Source organism: Motacilla alba, chromosome 3 (genome assembly GCF_015832195.1).
Source record: "Motacilla alba alba isolate MOTALB_02 chromosome 3, Motacilla_alba_V1.0_pri, whole genome shotgun sequence".
Classification (NCBI taxonomy): Eukaryota; Metazoa; Chordata; class Aves; order Passeriformes; family Motacillidae; genus Motacilla; species Motacilla alba.
Genome location: NC_052018.1, coordinates 87,168,834 through 87,182,178, shown reverse-complemented (window position 1 = coordinate 87,182,178; position 13,345 = coordinate 87,168,834). Strand labels below are relative to the sequence as shown.

At 39.9% G+C, this 13,345-nt stretch overlaps 1 protein-coding gene across 3 annotated transcripts in view; it reads left to right on the top strand.

Moving 5' to 3' along the window:
• PRKCE (protein kinase C epsilon) overlaps nt 1–13,345 on the top strand; it is a 286,969-nt gene that overhangs the window by 67,513 nt on the left and 206,111 nt on the right. The window contains exon 1 of one of the 3 annotated variants that reach the window (XM_038131313.1): nt 7,352–7,407. The exons of the other annotated variants lie outside the window; for them this stretch is intronic. The gene's annotated coding sequence lies outside the window, so the exon portion shown is untranslated. Of the gene's footprint in view, nt 1–7,351; nt 7,408–13,345 lie in introns of those variants that run through there. 3 annotated transcript variants of the gene reach the window in all.

The following is a 13,345-nucleotide window of genomic DNA, read 5'->3' as shown; positions in this document are numbered from 1 at the left end:
CGAAATGCAAGATCTAGAAATAAATCATCTAAACAGGGAAAATTACTGCAGCTTTGGAATGGCTAATTATATTGCATTTCGTGTATTTTATGGTACATCCTATTTGATATCTAATTATAAGTACATTTCCTATGCAACGTTAATTTCTCAAGACCTTGTTCTGTCACCCGTACTCTACTGAATTGTTCCTTTAAATGGTACCTACTGGCTGCTGTCTGGGGCAGAAGGGAGCGCCAATCAGCTGAATTGTCAGCTATGTTATGTACGAGTGAATCTGGCCTGGATGATACGCACAGCCTGTACCAACATCTATCACCTTGCCTGCTTGTGCTTGCTGACACTGGAATATTCAATTTCAGAAGGAAATGTGGGAGGTATTGAACTCCTCTGGCTTTCACTGTAATTTCTGTATGAGTTCAGTGAGGCTTTGGGGCTCCTGATGCTACAAATGTCACGTTGCCCATATATTTTCTTTAGGCAAGGTCCACTGGTTGAACACTTTAGGCTGTCACAGGGACTACCTTTCACTTGTCATGTAAGTGAATTTTCACTGATGAACCTGAAAGTGAGAGATAAAAATCTAAATTGAAACATGTCCTGGTCTGTTGCGATCATCTCTGTAAAGGAGCTAGAGAGCCATGCTGTGTGCCAAGGAATGGCTCCAGCAGAACACCTGGGATGCAGAAATAGTACAACAGAGAACACTACTCTTTTATTACAGGAGAGGAACTTTTAAAGATGGCTGAAAATTTATCTCTTGGCAATAATTAGTGAACCATAGAGAAGTCTGTACTTAAGATTCCTGCATGGAGATGTAATTGTAGTACGACTACCAGGAAAATCTGCAATACTGGCTTTTGATCCAGACAGTTTTGCAGGCTGGAGGATAGCTGTTGAAACTGGGAGAAAGAAAAATTATCTCAGGTCAGTGCTGAATTGTTTTGGAAAAAAAAGGAAGCAGGTTATGCAACTTAAAACCTGGTATTTACTGTAGATTTGTGTCTTTCTTCTATTTGTGTATTCTCTTTTTGTGCTGTTTAGTAAAATATGAAGCATTTGAAGTTTCCTTCCACACTGCTTCAAATGCATGTTGCCAAGTTAGCCTATTGCCCACATAATTTTTGTTCCACTGAAATACAGGGAAAAGAAATTGGATAACAGGGAGCATTCTGTATATTAAGGGTTTTGTTATGAGTAGATTCCACTATGACATTAAATTCTGGAGTTACAAAGATCTGTATATTAGAGCTAGCATAAGATATATATATAAATAATTGCCTTCTGAAATAATAATAGTAATCCTGTTCCTGTTCCATTTGCTTTTAGTGAAAATGTATGAGCTCACACTTCTCTTTTATTTGTGAGCTGCTCACAAATTTTCTGAGATTGCCCAGGGATAATTAAATTTAAGCAACATTATCTGTATACTGTAGCTGGCATGATATTTCCCTCTTAATGATTATTCCTTTTCACTTTGTAATTTCCAGGAACTTTCAATCTTTGCCTTGTTACTTAAATTTCACTATCTCCAAGCAAAAAACTGACTCCACCCTATGTATCCTGTAATCAGTTAAAATTTCTACTTGACTCTTAGAATATTCCATCAGTGGGAAGTCAGGGAACATATTTTCCAAGATATGAGAATAATTATTACTGAAAAATGCAAATTGAAGGGTGGATGCATGTCCGTCAGCAGAGAGAACTTCCAAAAGCCAGAGCTAGCAGGAACCTCAAGAACAAAGTGTTGGCATCAGGGAAGTTTTGGGGGAGTCAGCCTGGAACTTGGGTCACTTCTCTTAAGTCTAAAGTTTATACTGATCCTAGAGTCCTAAAGAGTACATGTTGGTCACATTCTATAGTGTTGTGAATGGCATTCCTTTTGATAGGTGAATTGTCTTTGGTAAGCCAGGACTGTCTTTCCTAAATATTGTTTGCATGTGCATGTTTGTTGGTTTGCTTGTTTTTTTGGACTTGGCTTCTGAAGTTTGTTACACTGCAACACCTGTCAATAAGTATTCCGAAACATAAGAGAAAACCTGCCTTTATGTAGTTAAAATGGAATTCATTTTAATTCAACTGCAAAATAAGGAGAGTGATCTGCTTTCCATTTTGCATTTTGAAAGTTGCAAAGTTGTTCTGGAGCTTTAAAGGGGGTCCTGAATTTTAACTGTTATCAAAGGTAACTAAGCTTATCCATTTTCAGGCCTTCACACCAAGTGAGTGAAAAGGCTTTTCATCCTGATCCCTTGTGATATTTGCAGTTGAATTTAAGATGGTTGAACTACAATACTAGCTGTAAACTTGATTTTCTGCTGATTTGGTTCTTGAGAAGTAGAATTTAAATCTTGGTTATAAATGTTTGATAAAAAGAAACAAAACTCTTGAAATGTGTCTGGTATTCTTAGTGTGGAATTGCTGTCCATATAAAGGTAAAAAATGAACATGAGCAAAACTATTTCTAAAAAATTATTTTTCAAGTACTTTCGAGATTACTTTTGAGCGTACCTAACAATTCTGCATCAATAAATAATTACATGCAGGTTTTAGTTAAGCTTCTTCTTATTCTGGTGCATGTACTGTGGTATTCCATCTTGAATGGCCCACAGTTCAGAATCAGACCCAAAGAATCCCCACAGACACCACAGACTTCACAGACATCCATCAGTCTTCACAGTGCTGCCTAGAGCTGTTTTGGAGAAAATACTCCAAATTCTCCCTGTCTGACTTGGTTCTTCTGCATCTCACAGAAAGAGCTGAAAATGCCTGCCAGCTGTTTTCCCTTCCATCCACTCCCACACATTGTGAAGGTTATTTCTGGAACTATTTCAACAAGTTTGTACATACGGCTTTCTATTAGACGGGATCAATAATTCCTGTAAGAACAGCTGAATCCTCTTATCATCTCAGGTGATTCTGGGAAATCGTTACATTATCAAAAAGTCTGATTCTGCAGAATTTGCAAAAATAATTGCCTTGGTATTCTTGGTATGTTTGTCATGGTGCCATGAATGAATATATCCACAGGTTCTTATTTCCAAAAGGTATTTAATGGGAGTATAATATAGTTTGCAAATACATCTAAATTAAATGAAAATTATGCAGAAACTTATGGAAGTCCCAACTCCAAAGAATTATTCATTTCAGTGGTGTTTTCAGACATAAGTATTCAGAGAAAGAGCTGAATTTACCAAAACAGAATGTGTAAAGATCCCATAGGTTGCAAGCTTGCAAATAGCTTTTCATTACTTTCTGCCAGGGAGTTTCAGCTGTGTGGTAGCCTTGATACCCTTTGTAGGTAGCTTTGGGCTGAGCAAACAATACTGTGGCCCTGGGTACTCCCTTCTGCCCTGCTGCCTACCCCCATACCCCTCCACTGCTTCCTGCAGGCAGCACCATTCTGCAAACGCTCTGCACCGTGCAGCTGCTGCGGCTCCACCATGGCAAATGTGATTACCTCAGTGGAGAACGCCTTTTAGGGAGCACTGGTATTGATTCCAGAATAATGGTCCTTTTATCTTCCACTTATTTTTCAGCTTTCAGCCACTGGCTTTTCCTTATTATTGCTCCCATGGACCTATTTCAAAACCAGCACAATATTTGTAGTTCAGCAGCAATAAGTGGCAAGGAGCATCCTGTACCTCTTCTATGAATAATGAAGCAGCAAGGAAAGGATTTGGTCTATGACATCAGTAAATGCATTGATGGGACGGACAGGAAGGAATGAAACACTTGTGACTCAACATAAACTGTCATAATTCTATGAAAGAAATTTTCAAAGGTATTTGAAGGCTGATTTTTGAGTACCTATTGGGAAAAAAAAAGTTGTAGAGGTTGTAAATTAAGCATTGCTTCAATTTGCAGAATGTAAATAAGAGACAGACATGTAATCTCACAGACATGTAGTAGACTTTTCATGGCTTTTCTATACCTCCCTGAACTATGCTGGGAGAGCTATTTCTGCCACTGGCCACAGAACTTCTTGGGCTCATAAGTTCTGAGCACAAGAGCCCTGAAGCTCTGTGCTTTCAGGTCATGGTCCCTTCCCACTGACAACTAATTTTCTTAAAAACTTTGCCCTAACTAAAAGAACTTCTTCCTGCCCACCAGCAAGCAGCTTTCTGCTTCATCTCACCAGTCCTGATTTGTATCCTTGCTCAACTGGTTGTAGACCAAATACCCTTCAACTTTTTCATCACAAAATGACTTTCTGACCTGAGTACCTTTTCCTCTCTTCCTGTTCTCAGTAGCCATCCTCTTACTGGCATTTTTACTAGTGCTTTTAGGTTTAGTCAAGCTATGCTGCATGGGCCCTGATAACCTTAAGGTTAACCTTCACAAACAGCAGTATCTTATCTTTCCTGTGAGACTTCCAGTAAAAGTGACAAGTAGAATGTTACAAGGCTGAGTTGTATGGTACGGCATATGCTAAGTAGGATCTGAAATAGGACCATCAGTATTTCCCATGGGTACTCACTAACAGGGTAGTGAGAACCCTGTTTTCTTATCAGTGGACGTGTTGGATAGTTTTGAATGGAACTCTGTCCCCCTGACAAACATCTGTCAGCTGTAAACCTGGGCTGGACACTGTGACAGAAACCTAGCAGGTCAGGGAACTTAATGTAAGACACCACTCCTCTGTGTACAAGTACTGGATTGAATAGTTTTTCCCTTCCAGCTGAAGATAAGTACAGCACTGGCAATTAGAGGGATAGTGCTGTGGGGGGAGGGTGGAAAAAGGAATGCTCTTCTATACTAGTGCTAAAAGCACAGATGTGCTTTTTAGCACTTTGAATGCTGGTTATCAAGGTGGGGTTAACCCTGCCTGATTGCCTGCCTGGCAATTTGCAAAATTCATGTTCTGTTTCTGATAGTCTTGGAGAGCAATCTGTGAATCAAGCTGGGGTGGGTGCTGCTGCAAAATTTAATGATCTTTTGCGTGTATTCAACAGCAACTGAAATAATTCGAAAATCACTGACATTTTGTGGGGTTGAAGTAAGGTCAGAGTTTGAATGAAATACTTAATAAATTAAATACTTTCTCCACATTAGATCTTTTCAACATATGTACTCCGTGGCTATATGAGATGGACTTGAGTGAGGTGGATGGAAGCAGGAATGATTTCCCTTTTGATAAGAAGCAGTCCTGTCACCCTGAGAATGCCCAACTGGGACATTTTTTCCTTCTGGTGAAACGCAAGGAAGAGTACCACATTATTATTTCTAAGAGTGGCAATTATTGTTTCAGAAAGGTGATGTGTTTTATTTTTTTTAATTTGACCTTCCTGTGCCACGTGACTGGATCACAGTGAAGTGCTGGGAGCTCTGGAGATGGCACTGATCCATGGCAAAAATCTATCAGGGATTTAGAGATGAATGCAGCACAAAAGTAGGAAATATTCAGGGATTTTATTATCACAGGGTACTTCCATCTTTTATATAATTTTCTAAAGAATAACATCCTTCTATGGAATTCTTTGTGCCATAGCAATCCATCCTGTTTTTAATCACAGGGTTCTGAGATATAATTAATAATGTAATTTTTATGTCATCTAAGACATGAACTAGCTGGTTCTAAACTTGCTGGTTGAAGGTTCTTCTGCAGAGTCAAACTTCTTAAGAAACTTCTGATTCTCACATATTGGGGCTGGCAAATTTCAAAAAGGCAATAATAAATAGTTTTTTGACAAAAAATGAGATAACTGCAGTTTCAACTCATAAAGAAAATGCAGAGCAGTTAGAAAGTGCATGATAATTTTGAACTGGTGACTTTCCACTGCAGCAGGTTTTATTTTCACATTCATATTGGTATTTCTGCAAGTAAATTTAATTTGATTGATCTGAGAACTCCTCATTTAGTGTTAATCCACTGCTGAAAAATATGTTTGATATCACAAGCACGAAAGCATCCTGTCATCTTTCTTGTCTTTTGAGAAGTTCCCCAAGTAAGTCAGTTGTTAATACAAAAATTACAGAGCACAGTAAAGAAGGGATTGAAGAAGAATAACTTAGTTCCAAACATAAACAAAACCCAAACAAACAGGACATGTTGATTCCTGAGATGAATTAGCACTGTAGCAAGTAAAGATGAGATAATTCACTGATGAACACACACTGCTGCTGGCTTTCATAACAGGGTTATGGTGTCTGCTTCCTCCGTACTTTGGGGCTGGGTTTGTGGCTACATTTTAGCACAGTTTATATGGCCTCAGATGAGTTTTAGTTGAGCAGGAATCAGTGGGCATTGTGGAAATAACCAGGCTTATAGGAGTTAAGCTGCAGTTTTAAAAGTGTTCGTCCTTCTCTAGGCAGATCTTCAGTGAAATGAAAATTGGGTTGAAAAATGTTATTGTTACATAATAAGCCAGAGAATGCTCTACTAGAACAGCAAATCTTAGAAATATTGCTCTGGCTGTAAAGCATTAAATATATATTTAAATATGTCAGTTGCTGTGGCAAAAAGATAGTACGGACATTTGTGTTCGTCATGATTGATTTACCACATGAAATCTTGAGATAATGCAGAGAAGAGAACAGAGCATCAGATAATATTATAGAAGTGTTAGCCAGTTTTAATTAAAGGGCAATTTTTAATCCACTCCAGCCTTGCTTGTGTGTCTGCTCACGCTTTCAAGGAGATTGACCAGGCTTATTTTGTGGGGCTTCTAATTTTGGGGTTTTATTCAAGTTACTTATGTTACTATTTCTCACTGGGGTAGGGTGGGTGGGTTGGCCTCGTAGGGCACCGAGGAGGTGAGGAGTTAAGTCCTGTCCCCAGGTGCCAGCCCCTACAGCTGCTGCCAGCAATCCCACAGTAGGGCTTAACAGAGCAGTGGGAGCTTCTTGCAGAGATGGGGGCTGCAAAGGCTAATTGGCACCGTGCACTTCATTCTTGGTGGCTGGAGGACATCAACCACGAGCAGGCAGAGGCTGGGTGTGGAGGTGGTGGGGCAGGCAGGTAGATAAACAAGCTAGGTACACACCAATGGGCAGCACTATCTCTATACAAGATGGCAAAGGCCTTGGTTGGCCAAAGGAAGCTTTAGAAGAAAGAAGCCTTGACTGTGAGATGTAAGTCCCTACCTGCCTCACTAAAGGGCAAGTTATCCCCGAGTGTGTGCCTGTGGACAGGCTCTTGGGCACTTGAAGGGATTCATCAATGAGATCCCGTGCTTTAGCCCTTCACCTGCGCTTGGTGTCTCATGCAGCTGTTGCTGCAGTCCCTTGGAGCAGGTTTGGGCTGTGCCACCGTGCGCTCGCCCCTGCTGGCCGCGGCTCCCGGAGAGCAGCGGCCGCAGGCCAAGCGCCGGCCGTGGTTGCACCGAGCCGCTCGGCTCCTTCGGAGGGGGCTGACGCTGCTGGGGAACGAGAGGAGCTGTGCAGCGTGTGCTGTGCAGCGTGTGCTGTGCGGCGTGTGCTGTGCAGTGAGTGTTCTCCGTGTGCTCTGCGTGCTGCGGGCTCGCTGCAGGGCTCGCAGGCCGGCGGGCAGCGCTGCAGGCCCGGCCGCTCCCGCACGGCTCCGCGGGCAGCCCCGAGCGCCCGGGGCACGGCCCGGCCCGGCCGGGCACGGCACGGCCGCGGAGAGTCCCCTCCGTGGCACACGGTGAGAAAGGAGGGCGGTCGGCCGGCATCGCGCCCAAGAGCATTCACAGACAGCTTGAACTTCTCCCGTGTCCTGTGTCTGAGGCTTTGTGCCCTGCGTCAGCCTGCTAAAAGCACAGCAGCTGGGTATTGCCGGGCTTTTCCAGGGCTCACTTGGTAGTATAAACCCGAAATGTTTGGGTTTCCAGGCTGGCACGTGGAATTGAATGTGTATTTACACCAGTGATTTTGGAACTTTCTGTTCCACGTGTTTTCTTCTTAAATCTGATTTCTGCTCAGATGTTCATAATGGGAAGGATTTACTTTAAAATCCCTAATTTTCTCCCATGATTTTATTTAAACTCAATTTAATGAAGAAGTGAAGCAGGTAGTAATCCATTTATACTTTTTATACTATTCTGTGTTTGTAGATTAGAACCGTTCCTATTATCTCTTTTTAATTTGCTTTGGGTGGGACAAAGTACATGAAACTAAAACTAGAAAAGCTTTTAGTTATTTTGTTTCTGGGAAGGGTAAGTCTTGGATGTGTTAGTCTCATGTTGACCTTTGACAGGGCCAACAGGTTTTTGGATGGGAGTTGTAGCTTAAGTTGTTCTGTTTAGGCTAATAGCGCAAATGTTTAATGAATTGTTTCTAAGTTGCTGTGGTAACACACTTAATTTTCTTTTTAAAAAAATCTACTTTAAATTCTAACTTTTAAGTCAGATATTGAGTAATGTAACTGAAAAGTTACCAGTTTAAGACTTTTTAGAAAATTACTGTCGTGGAAGTTTAGACATAACCAGAAATGTTCTAAATAATTAATTTTCATAACAAGGGGCAAAGGATAACAGTTTGCATTCTCATCATCACCAAGGTGATTTAGAAGTACATGCTACTGATGGTCACTCGCATGTACTGAAGTTCATGCTACTGATGAGCAGTTTACATTTTTTTGAATCATCTGCTGCTTCCTGTTCCATTTTGTCTTTCCATAAATTTGTTTGTCACTGGAGAAAGGAAATTTTAATGATAACACTTCTTTTCTTTTCATTGAAAACCAATATAATTACAAAAAATCTGTCTTCCACTTGTGGCAAACAACCTTGTGTGTATGGAGAGTGTATTTGTTTCAAATGAGATAATTTTTTAACAGATTTGCAAATAACCTTTAAATTGGATGAATTGCTACCTTTCCCCTTAGCTTCCTACTTATGTATCTGCTTATTTATTTAAAATTTGGGAGGATAACTTTCTTCTTAATCCCCAGAATTGGCTTGTTAATATTGCTTGGGAAAAAATAACTATACAGACCTGTAAATCTTGAAGAATTTTCCTTCTCTTTCAAGAATAATGGATTTCATGGAATAGAATCATCATTAGAATGCATCAACGGCAAGACAATTTTCAAAGGCCATGAGTAACCTTCTCAGAAGAGTCACTGCCTTGAAAAGAGAGCAGAGAGTGTGGAGGCAGCACTCATGGCACCAGTCCAAAAGGCTATGATTTTTGTGTCATGCTCATACTCCTTTATCCAAAGAAGCCATATTTTTATTAATGACTGCTTTGTCTGTCTAGGTTTTTGGTGGGATTTTACTTGTTTTTGTTTTCAATTTTGCAGGTTTAAAAAGTGAAGTAGTTGAATTCTGCCGGTATTCCTGACTTTAACAATGCAGAAAGCCTTTCTACCAAGTGTAATGGCAGGGAAGGTCCACGCCTTTCCAGCTTGGACCTGAAAATCCTTTCCTTCTGTTTTTAATTGCCTTACAAAATGGCCTACTCCTGCAAAACCACTTTCTGATAATGTAGGGTGAATGGATATACAGATTTGCTCCAGGAAAGAAGTACAGACAGTCACATTTGGGGAAAAAAAAAAAAAAACAAACCCAAAAAAAAGCTTTGGGTGAAAGCTTCAGAAACACCAAGTTGACTAAAAATGTGCATTTCTCTGAAAAGCAAAGTGTCTCTATCACCTTGGGAGGGTGTTGGAGTGAGAGGGCTTCCAGGTTGTGCTTGCTTATGGAGGGGGTCGTGCTTCCAGCTCCACTGGGTGTTTCTGAATGTCTTATTGTATAAATGAAGAAAATAGATGGGGAAAGCAGGTGGAAATCTCTCTGGGGGATTTTGTTTTTAACTTGCTATAATGGTTTAATAGTTAGCAGTTAGAGCTAAGCAGGTGTTTTAAGAGCTCTTATTTAACAATTATCACTCATTTCCGGGCTTCCTGTTTGTTCAGGCTGCCGGAGAACATCACAAAATCAGCCAACTGCTCTCAAAGCCACTTTTAACCCTTTGTCATCCAGTAAAGCTGGGAAAAAACCCGTCAAAGAGCCACGTGGGTGAAGGATGAAGGACATGGCAGAAAGCTGTTGTGCAAAGACTGTGGCAGATGTAAACAAAAGCTCTTGCAAATTTTGAAATGCACAGGAGCATTGCATCATTGTAAATAGATAGTATCCTTGTTTCATCTCTTTGATTAGTATTTTGGGTCAGTTAGGGAAGGAACTTAGGGAAGCTCATGGAGCTCATTCACTTCTGTGTTTTTCCCTGCATTTTTTATGTTAGCTTATTTTTTTCCTACTCTCTTAACATTTTCCATTACTTATTGGCCCAGAACATGACAGACACACGAGGATTTATGAACAAGTTGGCATTACTTAACCATCCTTCAAAAGCTCATGTGATGCTCAAAATATTCTTTGTTGTGAATCATTGTGATAAATTAGAGTTTGGAAAAAGTATTAGAAAGTTGTGAAAGATATCCTTTTGTCTTTAGCAATGGCTGTTCTGCTGGTAATATACAAGTGGGTTTTTCATCTACTCATAACTGTTGTTCCATAGATTAGTACTAAACTATGGGGAAAGTGTGATCTTAATAAACATTATAAAGTTAGAACACTGACAGCACTCTGGAGTTTGGTATTTGGACACATAACAAACTGGAAGTTTGTGAGGGCTTTTTTGGTTAGTCATGTAACAAGTCTTATTGTCAAATGGCTCACATTAATATTTATTCATAAAATGAATTAAATGTCAGCAGTTATTTTCTGGGGCACATGTGTAGTCTGCTTACTGCATGTATCTGCTTTTTCAAGCAGGGAGTCTTTAAGAAACTGTCTCAGCATGCTCAGAAATCCTGTTGTACTTCCTTGAGAGATAAAAATGGAAAAAATGCTTTTTAGTTGGAGTGCCTCTGCAGGTTATGGAGATGAGTAAGAAAGGACAGGCTCCTCACTAGTAACGGCCCTTGAGTGATGAGTCCTGGGATATATGTGTCCATTCCTACATTTGCATGCTGCTGATGGTGTTCATGCTACCTTCAGCTCTGTTCACACTGGTATAAATTAGTACTTTTTCTAGATTTCCTGAAACCAAGCCTCCATCCTCCCAGTGTAACAAGACTTAAGTCCAGCCAGATGTAAGCTCTGCTCTGGCAGAAAGGCTCTTGGTGAGGAAACTGTTCCTGCTATCAGAAAAGCAATTGTTCTGAGTGGGAGGGTGGGGAGGAGTGTGCTCTGTGTGTGTGCTCATGTACCCCACAGATGGTGTGCAGGGTCTCTGAGGTTACAGGGAAATGCTTTCTTTACAAACCCTCTCATGCACATATGTCGATGCCCCGTGCTTCTTCTGTCATCTGTCCTGGTACCAGGTATCATTCAGTACAGGAAATTCTGATTACGAGTTTAAAGGTGTTGCTGAATATGATGTTACAAGCTTTCTTCAGCTGAAATTACAGAGTGTTCTTGTTCTAACAGGCTTGAGTGTGATGATGAGAAAGCAGTATGAATGGATAAAGAAAATTTACATCAAGCATGAAACTAGTGAAATAGATTTACACTCTAATGTGCTGTGAGTTTGGTCCTCAAAAGAGAACAGGGAAAAAACCCAGGGTCTTGTGTTCTGGTTTGAGCACCTTTTGGTTTCCTGGTAAGAAATGGATAATAATTTCTCCTGTTTTCTTTTAAGATAAAGTACATATTCTACATATTTTTTCTCTCCCATATTTCCTGTTTGTTTTCTCCCATGTCTAAAATCAAAATCCACTAACTCATCAATGGGAGTTCATAAATCTGAATTTCAGTTATACTGAAAACCTGAGGAAACGAAGCAACAGAAACTTGTGAGTGATTTCCAAGGAAAGAAACAAAAGTGTTCCCTTGCAATGCCAAACCAGATTGTTATTCCTTGAAGTTCCCCAAAATGGGAGGTGGATCTTTTATCCTGGAGCTGCTGTACGGGCTCAGAGTTCTCACAGGCACCCTTCAGAATTACTGCTGCAGAAATAACAATTCATTACTCTTGTTGAGAGCCTACATTGTCTTGCAATGTTTTGCCGGAGCCACTCTCCTGAGCCGAAAGGGTTTTTGGCAGCAGAGTTGGGCTTGGTACTGCAAACATCTGATTCAGCTTATGACAAGGTCAATATTCCTGGCCCAGGTACTCAGTTTGCATTTATTTTTTCTGGTTTGCATTTTTTTTTTTTTTTTCAAAAGTGTGTTGAGGATTTGGAGGCATAATACAGGAGATTTAGAGCGCTTGATTCCTCAAGTTATGTTTTGGAAATCTAGCCTCAGTTAATTTCAAGTGATAGCTGTCCAAATGTAGAAAAATCACTTGGTTGGTAGATGCTTATGGATGACAATATTTTAATTTTTCTTTATCCAAGCATGCTAGTAGTTGAAGGGTTGCATGAGTAGCATATTAGGTACTGTGTTCTGATATAATGGTCTTAAATGAAGTTTTTGTCTTTTCCAGCTGATGATCTGTTGTGTGTGTTTTGCAGCTATTGTCATTTGGAACAGTCTTCGTCAAATATTCTGCCTCAATGACTCTTCAGCTAGTCTCAAATCTCACATGAGGATCTGTGTTTTATGACGAGAAATGGCAGTAGGAGAGAATTTTTTGTGTGATGTGGCTCTTTTTTTATTCCTACTTTGCTTTTCATTTTACTACGAACAACTTAAATTTATTTGAAAAATTTTTAGATTTTTAGGATGACTATTTTGTATAGCTGATAATGACAATTTATTGTTGTGTACTACAGGTAAAAAATCTCAGTTCACATACTTGTTTACTCTTAAAATAATGTTAAGAGGGTTTAGTCAGTCTGTGATAAAGGAGCACGTGAAATACTTAAAAATCTTGGTTGACTAGATAACTTGAGTTGATATCTCTGAAAGAAAATATTTTTCTTTATAAAGTCTACCTCTTGTTAGTTTTTTTTTTCCTTTTTTAAGGTAATTCTTGACCTGAGATTGTAGCATTGAAACACAGAACCACTCAGTTTATGTGGAAACATCAGGAATTAATTCAGCAGTTGAATCCGTGCTCAAATTCAGATTAATTAATGTGATGTAAGACCCCATGAGATCACTGTATGCCCAAGTTAGTGCTCTTTCTCTCATATATTTTTACTCCCCATGAATGTCTTGGAAGGAATTTTCTTTCTCTTTGTTGTAGATAGCTTATAACAATATCAAAGACAAAGCGTGATTATAAAATTTGCAAAATTTCCTTTCCTTTTTCTTCCTAACACATGCTCTGAACAGAGAAGTTTCAAAACTTTTCATGTATGTGGCAGCTAGAAGTGGGTGTGCATGTGATTCTGAGAGATGGAACAATAACAGATGTTCCCAAAAGCAATAGGTAATTCCATGGCAATTCATCAAGAAAGAACATGCAACCTAGGGGAAACCAGGCTTCTTGTAAAGGGAGCATTCTCGGCTCCAGGTGTATAAATCAAAGACTTGGTGTACAGCAGGCTCTG